At 44.0% G+C, this 12,322-nt stretch overlaps 1 pseudogene; it reads left to right on the top strand.

Annotated features, from left to right (window-relative positions):
* Nucleotides 1–11,479: 11,479 nt before the first annotated feature.
* Mrps25-ps1 (mitochondrial ribosomal protein S25, pseudogene 1) lies at nt 11,480–11,992 on the top strand (annotated as a pseudogene).
* Nucleotides 11,993–12,322: the final 330 nt, after the last annotated feature.

Consider the following 12,322-nt stretch of genomic DNA (forward strand, 5'->3'; position numbering starts at 1 on the left):
TATGCACTCATTGATAAGTGGCTATTAGCCCAAATGCTTGAATTACCCTAGATGCCTAGAACAAACGAAACTCAAGACGGATGATCAAAATGTGAATGCTTCACTCCTTCTTTAAATGAGGAAAAAGAATACCCTTGGCAGGGAAGGGAGAGGCAAAGATTAAAACAGAGACTGAAGGAACACCCATTCAGAGCCTGCCCCACATGTGGCCCATACATATACAGCCACCCAATTAGACAAGATGGATGAAGCAAAGAAGTGCAGACCGACAGGAGCTGGATGTAAATCGCTCCTGAGAGACACAGCCAGAATACAGCAAATACAGAGGCGAATGCCAGCAGCAAACCACTGAACTGAGAATAGGTCCCCTATTGAAGGAATCAGAGAAAGAACTGGAAGAGCTTGAAGGGGCTCGAGACCCCAAAAGTACAACAATGCCAAGCAACCAGAGCTTCCAGGGACTAAGCCACTACCTAAAGACTATACATGGACTGACCCTGGACTCTGACCCCATAGGTAGCAATGAATATCCTAGTAAGAGCACCAGTGGAAGGGGAAGCCCTGGGTCCTGCTAAGACTGAACCCCCAGTGAACTAGACTATGGGGGGAGGGCGGCAATGGGGGGAGGGTTGGGAGGGGAACACCCATCAGGAAGGGGAGGGGGGAGGGGGATGTTTGCCCGGAAACCGGGAAAGGGAATAACACTCGAAATGTATATAAGAAATACTCAAGTTAATAAAAAAAAAAAAAGATTAGACTCAAAGACTCCCTACCATCCTGTATTAATCACTTTTCTGTAGCTGTGATAATGACCAAGGCAACTTAGAGATTAGAAGTGTTTCTGAATCTGTGGGTCTCAACCCCAAAAAGACCATCAGAAAACACAGATGTTTATGCTATGTAGCAAAATTGCAATTATGCAGTAGCAACAAAAATAATTTTATGGGTGGGGTCACCACAACATAAGGAACTATACTAAAGTATCAAAGTATTAGGAAGGTTGAGAACCACTACTGAAAGAGCTTCTTTTAGTTTAAGTTTCAGAGAATTAAGAGTCCACTATGGTAGGGTATCATGGAAGCAACAGGCAAGCATTTCAGCAAGAGCAGAAAGCCGAGTGATCACATCTTTAAACACAAACATGAACATGAAACACAGAGTCACCCTAAAGTGGGACAATGCTGTCAGCTCTCAAGCCCCTCCCCTAAGGATGAAATTTCCCTAGGGATGGGCCAAAATATTGTTCCAATCAGCACCAACAACTATGGACCAAGCTGCCAAACACCTGACAGAGCCTTGTACTGAGCATTTCTCATTCAAACCATCACACACCCAAAACCAAAGCCCACATATCTGCCTTTAAAAGGCTCTGTTGAAAATGAGGACATCATGAATTTTGCAGCTAAATGGATGGAGCTAGAAAATATCATTCTGGGTGAGGTAACCCAGAACCAAAAGGACATGCATGGTATGTACTCATTGATTAAAGTGGGTATTAGCCAAAAAGTACAGAATACCCATAATACAACTCACCGATTGTAAGAAGTGTAACAAGAAGGAAGGTCCAAGTGAAGATGCTTCAATCCCACTTATAAGGGGAAGAAAATAGTCACTAATCATGGAGGGTAGACGAAAGGAGGACTGAAGCGGAAGAGGCAAGGTAGATGGGAAAAGGGGTAGGATCAGGAGTGAACAAAGACAGGGGAGAAGCACAGAGGAGCCACGGCAATGAGTGGAAATATGCAGCTGTGGTGTGGGGAAGAACCTCTAGAAAGTCCCAGAGACCTGGGATGTGAGAGGCTCTGAGGACTCAATGGGGACCTTAGTTGAAATGCCAGTGGATAGCTGGAGCCTGAAGAGACCACCTCCAGTAGATAGGCGGGGCCTCCAGTGGAGGGATGGGATTGCCAACCTACCTTCAAAATTTTGGACCCAGAACTGTTTCGGCCTGAAAGAAATACAGGGACAAAAAATGGAGCAGAGACTGAAAGAAATGCAATCCAGTGACCAGCCCAACTTGGGATCAATCCTATGGGCAGGCACCAATGTTTGACACTGCTACTGATGCCATGCTGTGCTTGTAGACAGGAGTCTAGCATGGCTGTCCTCTGAGAGGCTCTACCAGCAGCTGACTGAGACATGCAGACACTTAGAGCCAAGCACTGGACTGAGATCAGGGACCACTATGAAAGAGTTAGGGGAAGAATCGAAGGAGCTGAAGGGGACAGCAACCCCATAGGAAGACCAACACTGTCAACTAACTAGACGCTTGGGAGCTCCCAGAGTCTAAGCCACCAACCAAACAGCATACATGGGCTGTTTGGTGCCCTACCCCCTACACACACACACACACACACACACACACACACACACACACACACACACACAGGTAGCTGACTGCCTTGTCTGGTCTCAGTGGGGGAGGATGTGCCTAATCCTGCAGAGACTTGATACCCCAGGGAAAGGAGATATCAGAGGGGAAGCACCCTCTCATACACAAAGGGGAGAGGGAATGTGGTAAAGAACTCTTGGAAAGGGTACCAGGACGGGGAAACACTTGGAATGTAAATAAATAAAATAACAATTTTTTTGTAAAATGGCTCTTTTGGATGCCTGTCTTATAACACGCTACATGATCATTAAAAAATAGTTCTATGTACATTGGAGTTTTGACTACAGGTATATCTGTGTAAGGGTGTCAGATACCCTGGGAAAGGAGTTACAGACAGATGTAGGCTGCCATGTGGTTGTGGGGGGAATTGAGCCAGGGTCCTCTAGAAGAACAGCCAGTGCTCTCAACCACTGAGCCATCTCTCCAAACCCAGTTACTATTGAGGATGCCAAGAGGTGCATGCTGAAAGGAACCTGATATAGCTGTCTCCTGAGAGACTCTATCAGAGTCTGACAAATACAGAGGCAGATGCTCACAGCCTACCATTGAACTGAGAACAGGGTCCCTGTTGGAGGTGTTAAAGAAAGAACTGAGGTAACTGAGGGGGTTTGCAACCACATAGGAAGAACAACAATATCAACCAAACACCCAAGAGCTCCCAGGGACTAAACCACCAACCAAAGAATACACATTGAGTGATGTGTATTCAGCCACATATGTTGCAGAGGATGGCCTTGTTGGGCATCAAGGGAAGGAGAGGCCCTTGGTTCTGTGAAGGCTCAATGCCCTAGTGTAGGGGAATGCCATGGTGAGGAGGCCAGAGGGAGTGAGTAGGTGGGTGGGAGAGCATCCTCATAGAGGCAGGGAGAGGGGGGATGGGATGCCAGTTTCCAGAGGGGAAACCAGGAAAGGGGATAACATTTGAAATGTAAATGAAGAAAATATCCAATAAAAGAAAAGAAAAAAACTAGTTCTAGAATAAAAGTGAGAAAGAGCTCTCTGCCCCCAGACCCTGTGAGAGAGAGAGACTCAACCGCCTGGTCAGGTGGGCACTCCTGAGGCTGCAGAGCGGAAGAGACCACCAACACTGCTCACCCCTGCCCACATCCCTGGCCCAAGAGGAAACTGTATAAGGCCTCTGGGCTCCCGTGGGGGAGGGCCCAGGAGCAGCAGGACCCCTGCCTGAGACACCAGAAGAACCTGAAGGAAACAGACCGGATAAACAGTTCTCTGCACCCAAATCCCGTGGGAGGGAGAGCTGAACCTTCAGAGAGGCAGACAAGCCTGGGAAACCAGAAGAGACTGCTCTCTGCACACACATCTCGGACGCCAGAGGAAAAAGCCAAAGACCATCTGGAACCCTGATGCACTGAAGCTCCCGGAAACGGCGGCACAAGTCTTCCTGGTTGCTGCCGCTGCAGAGAGCCCGTGAGCAGCACCCCACGAGCGAACTTGAGCCTCGGGAACACAGGTAAGACCAACTTTTCTGCTGCAAGAAAGCTGCCTGGTGAACTCAAGACACAGGCCCACAGGAACAGCTGAAGACCTGTAGAGAGGAAAAACTACACGCCGGAAAGCAGAGCACTCTGTCCCCATAACTGACTGAAAGAGAGGAGGACAGGTCTACAGCACTCCTGACACACAGGCTTGTAGGACAGTCTGGCCGCTGTCAGAAATGGCGGAACAAAGTAACACTAGAGATAGTCTGATGGCGAGAGGCAAGCGCAGGAACCCAAGCAACAGAAGCCAAGACTACATGGCACCATCGGAGCCCAATTCTCCCATCAAAACAAACATGGAATATCCAAACACACCAGAAAAGCAAGATCTAGTTTAAAAATCATTTTTGATCATGATGCTGGAGGACTTCAAGAAAGACGTGAAGAACTCCCTTAGAGAACAGGTAGAAGCCTGCAGAGAGGAATCGCAAAAATGCCTGAAAGAATCTCAAAAATCCCTGAAAGAATTCCAGGAAAACATAAATAAACAAGTAGAAGCCCATAGAGAGGAGACACAAAAATCCCTGAAAGAATTCCAGGAAAACACAATCAAACAGTTGAAGGAATTAAAAATGGAAATAGAAGCAATCAAGAAAGAACACATGGAAACAACCCTGGATATAGAAAACCAAAAGAAGAGACAAGGAGCTGTAGATACAAGCTTCACCAACAGAATACAAGAGATGGAAGAGAGAATCTCAGGAGCAGAAGATTCCATAGAAATCATTGACTCAACTGTCAAAGATAATGTAAAGCAGAAAAAGCTACTGGTCCAAAACATACAGGAAATCCAGGACTCAATGAGAAGATCAAACCTAAGGATAATAGGTATAGGAGAGAGTGAAGACTCCCAGCTCAAAGGACCAGTAAATATCTTCAACAAAATCATAGAAGAAAACTTCCCTAACCTAAAAAAAGAGATACCCATAGACATACAAGAAGCCTACAGAACTCCAAATAGATTGGACCAGAAAAGAAACACCTCCCGTCACATAATTGTCAAAACACCAAACGCACAAAATAAAGAAAGAATATTAAAAGCAGTAAGGGAAAAAGGTCAAGTAACATATAAAGGGAGACCTATCAGAATCACACTAGACTTCTCACCAGAAACTATGAAGGCCAGAAGATCCTGGACTGATGTCATACAGACCCTAAGAGAACACAAATGCCAGCCCAGGTTACTGTATCCAGCAAAACTCTCAGTTAACATTGATGGAGAAACCAAGATATTCCATGACAAAACCAAATTTACACAATATCTTTCTACAAATCCAGCACTACAAAGGATAATAAATGGTAAAGCCCAACATAAGGAGGCAAGCTATACCCTAGAAGAAGCAAGAAACTAATCGTCTTGGCAACAAAACAAAGAGAATGAAAGCACACAAACATAACCTCACATCCAAATATGAATATAACGGCAAGCAATAATCACTATTCCTTAATATCTCTCAATATCAATGGCCTCAACTCCCCAATAAAAAGACATAGATTAACAAACTGGATACGCAACGAGGACCCTGCATTCTGCTGCCTACAGGAAACACACCTCAGAGACAAAGACAGACACTACCTCAGAGTGAAAGGCTGGAAAACAACTTTCCAAGCAAATGGTCAGAAAAGCAAGCTGGAGTAGCCATTCTAATATCAAATAAAATCAATTTCCAACTAAAAGTCATCAAAAAAGATAAGGAAGGACACTTCATATTCATCAAAGGAAAAATCCACCAAGATGAACTCTCAATCCTAAATATCTATGCCCCAAATACAAGGGCACCTACATACGTAAAAGAAACCTTACTAACGCTCAAAACACACATTGCACCTCACACAATAATAGTGGGAGATTTCAACACCCCACTCTCATCAATGGACAGATCCTGGAAACAGAAATTAAACAGTGATGTCGACAGACTAAGAGAAGTCATGAGCCAAATGGACTTAACGGATATTTATAGAACATTCTATCCTAAAGCAAAAGGATATACCTTCTTCTCAGCTCCTCGTGGTACTTTCTCCAAAATTGACCATATAATTGGTCAAAAAACGGGCCTCAATAGGTACAGAAAGATAGAAATAATCCCATGCGTGCTATCGGACCACCACGGCCTAAAACTGGTCTTCAATAACAATAAGGGAAGAATGCCCACATATACGTGGAAATTGAACAATGCTCTACTCAATGATAACCTGGTCAAGGAAGAAATAAAGAAAGAAATTAAAAACTTTTTAGAATTTAATGAAAATGAAGATACAACATACCCAAACTTATGGGACACAATGAAAGCTGTGCTAAGAGGAAAACTCATAGCGCTGAGTGCCTGCAGAAAGAAACAGGAAAGAGCATATGTCAGCAGCTTGACGGCACACCTAAAATCTCTAGAACAAAAAGAAGCAAATACACCCAGGAGGAGTAGAAGGCAGGAAATAATCAAACTCAGAGCTGAAATCAACCAAGTAGAAACAAAAAGGACCATAGAAAGAATCAACAGAACCAAAAGTTGGTTCTTTGAGAAAATCAACAAGATAGATAAACCCTTAGCCAGACTAACTAGAGGACACAGAGAGTGCGTCCAAATTAACAAAATCAGAAATGAAAAGGGAGACATAACAACAGATTCAGAGGAAATTCAAAAAATCATCAGATCTTATTATAAAAACCTATATTCAACAAAACTTGAAAATCTTCAGGAAATGGACAATTTCCTAGACAGATACCAGGTATCGAAGTTAAATCAGGAACAGATAAACCAGTTAAACAACCCCATAACTCCTAAGGAAATGGAAGCAGTCATTGAAGGTCTCCCAACCAAAAAGAGCCCAGGTCCAGACGGGTTTAGTGCAGAGTTCTATCAGACCTTCATGGAGGACCTCATACCAATATTATCCAAACTATTCCACAAAATTGAAACAGATGGATCACTACTGAATACCTTCTACAAAGCCACAATTACTCTTATACCTAAACCACACAAAGACACAACGAAGAAGGAGAACTTCAGACCAATTTCCCTTATGAATATCGACGCAGGAACACTCAATAAAATTCTGGCAGACCGAATTCAAGAGCACATCAAAACGATCGTCCACCATGATCAGGTGGGCTTCATCCCAGGCATGCAGGGATGGTTTAATATACAGAAGACCATCAACGTGATCCATTATATAAACAAACTGAAGGAACAGAACCACATGATTATTTCATTGGATGCTGAGAAAGCATTTGACAGGGTTCAACACCCCTTCATGATAGAAGTCCTGGAAAGAATGGGAATTCAAGGCCCATGCCTAAACATAGTAAAAGCCATATACAGCAAACCAGTTGCTAACATTGAACTGGATGGAGAGAAACTTGAAGCAATCCCACTAAAATCCGGGACTAGACAGGGCTGCCCACTCTCTCCCTACTTATTCAATGTAGTTCTTGAAGTTCTAGCCGGAGCAGTCAGACAACAAAAGGAGATCAAGGGGATACAGATCGGAAAAGAAGAGGTCAAAATATCACTATTTGCAGATGACATGATAGTATATTTAAGTGATCCCAAAAGTTCCACCAGAGAACTACTAAAGCTGATAAACAACTTCAGCAAAGTGGCTGGGTATAAAATTAACTCAAATAAATCAGTTGCCTTCCTCTATACAAAAGAGAAACGGGCCGAGAGAGAAATTAGGGAAACGACACCCTTCATAATAGACCCAAATGATATAGAGTACCTCGGTGTGACTTTAACCAAGCAAGTAAAAGATCTGTACAATAAGAACTTCAAGACACTGAGGAAAGAAATTGAAGAAGACCGCAGAAGATGGAAAGATCTCCCATGCTCATGGATTGGCAGGATTAATATAGTAAAAATGGCCATTTTACCAAAAGCAATCTACAGATTCAATGCAATCCCCATCAAAATACCAATCCATTTCTTCAAAGAGTTAGACAGAACAATTTGCAAATTCATCTGGAATAACAAAAAACCCAGGATAGCTAAAGCTATCCTCAACAATAGAAGGACTTCAAGGGGAGTCGCTGTCCCTGAACTCAAGCAGTATTACAGAGCAATAGTGATGGAAACTGCATGGTATTGGTACAGAGACAGAAGGATGGACCAATGGAATAGAATTGAAGACCCAGAGATGAACCCACACACCTATGGGCACTTGATTTTTGACAAAGGAGCCAGGACCATCCAATGGAAAAAAGATAGCATTTTCAGCAAATGGTGCTGGTTCAACTGGAGGGCAGCGTGTGGAAGAATGCAGATCGATCCATCCTTATCACCCTGTACAAAGCTTAAGTCCAAATGGATCGGGGACCTCCACATCAAACCAGACACACTCAAACTAATGGAAGAAAAACTAGGGAAGCATCTGGAACACATGGGCACTGGAAAAAATTTCCTGAGCAAAGCACCAATGGCTTATGCTCTGGGATCGAGGGTCGACAAATGGGATCTCATGGAACTGCGGGGCTTCTGTAGGGCAAAGGACACTGTGGTTGGGACGAGACGGCAACCAACAGATTGGGAAAGGAACTTTGCCAATCCTACAACAGATAGAGGCCTTATATCCAAAATATACAGAGAACTCGGGAAGTTGGACCGCAGGGAAACAAATAACCCTATTGAAAAGTGGGGTTCAGAGCTGAGCAGGGAATTCACAGCTGAGGAATGCCGAATGGCTGAGAAACACCTAAGGAAATGTTCGGCATCTTTAGTCATAAGGGAAATGCAAATCAAAACAACCCTGGGATTTCACCTCACACCAGTGAGAATGGCTGAGATCAAAAACTCAGGTGACAGCAGATGCTGGCGAGGATGTGGAGAAAGAGGAGCACTCCTCCATTGTTGGTGGGATTGCAGACTGGTAAAACCATTCTGGAAATCAGTCTGGAGGTTCCTCAGAAAATTGGACATTGAACTGCCTGAGGATCCAGCTATACCTCTCTTGGGCATATACCCAAAAGATGCCTCAACATATAAAAGAGACACGTGCTCCACTATGTTCATCGCAGCCTTATTTATAATAGCCAGAAGCTGGAAAGAGCCCAGATGCCCTTCAACAGAGGAATGGATACAGAAAATGTGGTACATCTACACAATGGAATATTACTCAGCTATCAAAAACAACGAGTTTATGAAATTCGTAGGCAAATGGTTGGAACTGGAAAATATCATCCTGAGTGAGCTAACCCAATCACAGAAAGACATACATGGTATGCACTCATTGATAAGTGGCTGTTAGCCCAAATGCTTGAATTACCCTAGATCCCTAGAACAAACGAAACTCAAGACGGATGATCAAAATGTGAATGCTTCACTCCTTCTTTAAATGAGGAAAAAGAATACCCTTGGCAGGGAAGGGAGAGGCAAAGATAAAAACAGAGACTGAAGGAACACCCATTCAGAGCCTGCCCCACATGTGGCCCATACATATACAGCCACCCAATTAGACAAGATGGATGAAGCAAAGAAGTGCAGACCGACAGGAGCTGGATGTAGATCGCTCCTGAGAGACACAGCCAGAATACAGCAAATACAGAGGCGAATGCCAGCAGCAAACCACTGAACTGAGAATAGGTCCCCCGTTGAAGGAATCAGAGAAAGAACTGGAAGAGCTTGAAGGGGCTCGAGACCCCAAAAGTACAACAATGCCAAGCAACCAGAGCTTCCAGGGACTAAGCCACTACCGTAATACTATACATGGACTGACCCTGGACTCTGACCCCATAGGTAGCAATGAATATCCTAGTAAGAGCACCAGTAGAAGGGGAAGCCCTGGGTCCTGCTAAGACTGAACCCCCAGTGAACTAGACTATGGGGGGAGGGTGGCAATGGGGGGAGGGTTGGGAGGGGAACACCCATAAGGAAGGGGAGGGGGGAGGGGGATGTTTGCCCGAAAACCGGGAAAGGGAATAACACTTGAAATGTATATAAGAAATACTCAAGTTAATAAAAAAAAAAAAGTGAGAAAGAGTGAGGATCTGACCCTGCTGAATTTCTGGCTCTTTAAGGTGTTCCAAATGCAAAACCAGAATTAGCAGTGCTTGCCTCCAGGGATTTTCTCTCTCAACTCAGATTCTGCTTTGCCTCTTCTCCCTTGACCTTGATGGATTGTCCTGACCGCAACAGCCCCCTGCATTTATCCCTGATGGGCTTCTAGATCTGGCCCATCTGATATCTATTGCTTGGTGCTTTTATTTTCTCTCACAGTAAATCTTCCAATGGCTTTTATTATTCTTTCTTTAATGTTATAAGTTTCTCGCTCTCTGATTTAAAACCTATTCCTTGATTTTTATTTAAATCAGATTGGAAAGACAGCCATTCAGCTCTAAGACAGATGTGGGATACATTTAAGTTGCTTTGTTATAAAAAAGATCAGCCTTTTAAATAGTCTATGTAAATTTGGGTTGTACCATCCCTCAATGAGAGTTCTCAGACCAGACCCACCCACAGTTATGGTGAAGCTGGGGAGAAGCACCAAAAGGCTTTCCTTTCTGTGGCATTTCAGGAATTGAAACCTGCTTGGCATTTGAGTGGCACTGGGACTCTGGTAGCCAAGACAAAATTATAATGTAACCCAAATAAAACTTCAATTTAAAATTTAAAAAACAACCCATTCATCCTGGTTGCTGGGACCAGGAACACAGAATATCTTTTAATACTGATAAGAATGATTGTTCACAGATCACTTTGATTTTCACTGTTGCTTTCATTTTGTCTTGTTATCTAACATGTCAGATCAAACACATGTCTCCTGGGGTAATAACTCATTCAAAACCCCCAACAAATTTTACTCTATTGCTGTGTAAACAATATATACCTTTCCTCAGTGGCATTCTCGGTTAATGGAATTTTCTAGAAGCTAATAGCAAAACTCTAAGTCCACAGCCCTATGAAACTGTCATGCATAATCACATTGACATCAGCTAACTGCCCAAAGGGTATATATAGCAAAGATGATATGGAGACAAATAAATAGTTTATTACCACCCACCCAGGAATCATCTCTCTATACCTATTAAAAGCTGGGGTGGGGGGACCCTACATACTCTTTTGCCTCTAACTCATAACCTGCCCCAGGCAAAAAATTCCACACAGGTACTCTTCCCTGGTTTCTGTCTCCAGGGCCGTGGCCTCATTTTATCACATCTCAAAAACTGGAGAACTTCTGCTCCCATTGCAGCAAACTAACCCCTTCGGGAACTCTATAAAAGAAACAAGAGAGAAATAACCGAAAGTGGACCTTTCTACATAAATTTACAATAAAATGCAAATTTCTATTTACAGCCCACTTCCTGACCTTTACTGCTTAATTACTTGATCCACCTGGTAACGTCTGCCTCTTTTATGGGAGTCAGGAAAGGGAGTTAGAGTACAGCATTATTTAGGAAAAGTTCCTCTGCAGTGTCCTGTGCGGGAATCACAGCCCTAAATTCTATCCACTCCCCTGACGAGCTAGGGAGCCTCCATAGAGAGGAGGTATGAAACTGAAAAGAACCAGACACTGAAGATGAGTGCCTTGAAACCACGTCTCCTGTGCGTGAGAGGACCACTGAGCTCAAGAACCGAAAGCACGAGTTCCTTTCCTCACCATGCTGATGAAGGGCGGGTTGCCTCACCTTTCGCTGCAGTACCTGGGTCATGGGATGTGGTATTCAAGGACTCAGTGAAGGTCATGACCGTGAACTACAACACGAATGGGGAAATGGGCAAAATTGCCAGGAAATTCGTGGTTTTCAACATCCCTCAGATCCAGTATAAGAATCTTCAGGTGCAGATCATGCTGGTTAAGAACATGACGCCATCGCCCTTCCTGCAGTTCTATCTAGATTTTGGGAGCAGGTCCCGGTAGACACGGAGACGAAGAGTAATAAGAAGATCGTGGAGTACATAAAGAAAATCATGGGCAAGAAAGAGGAGCCCCTCAGGGAGGAGGAGCTGGAGAAGCAGCAGGGCTTTCATCGAGGCAACTTCGGCTCCGGAAGTACTGCCTGCAGGAGTGCCTGTGGGAAGTGGAAGGTCGGTGTCCTGCCCTGGCATGGTGCGTGCCCTCACCTAAGGAGATGACAGGGAAGTACAAAGCTGCTCTGAAAGCCAATATGTAGATGTAAGCAAGGTTATCTGGAATGGACTGGTGGCATCTGACTGGTGGTACCGTAAATGATAGAACTCTGTAATGGAAAGACCAGCTTGCACATCCACATCCATTTAAAGGACATGGGATGGAGGCTGGGATTGCCAGCTGTTGAACAGATGTCAACAAAAATTTAGTCTTCCTATTAAAAAAAAAAGAACCAAGAGTTACTTGCAAGAGAGCTGCACACGGTCAAGTCAGTCACCATTCCAGCACTGCTGGGGAAAGGGATCAACGCATCCCAGCCCTAGCTGAAGACCTCTTGGCAGTTGATGACTGCTAGTAAATGAAAAGTCCATTT

Source organism: Rattus norvegicus, chromosome 16 (assembly GCF_021556685.1).
Source record: "Rattus norvegicus strain SHRSP/BbbUtx chromosome 16, alternate assembly SHRSP_T2T, whole genome shotgun sequence".
Taxonomy (NCBI): Eukaryota; Metazoa; Chordata; class Mammalia; order Rodentia; family Muridae; genus Rattus; species Rattus norvegicus.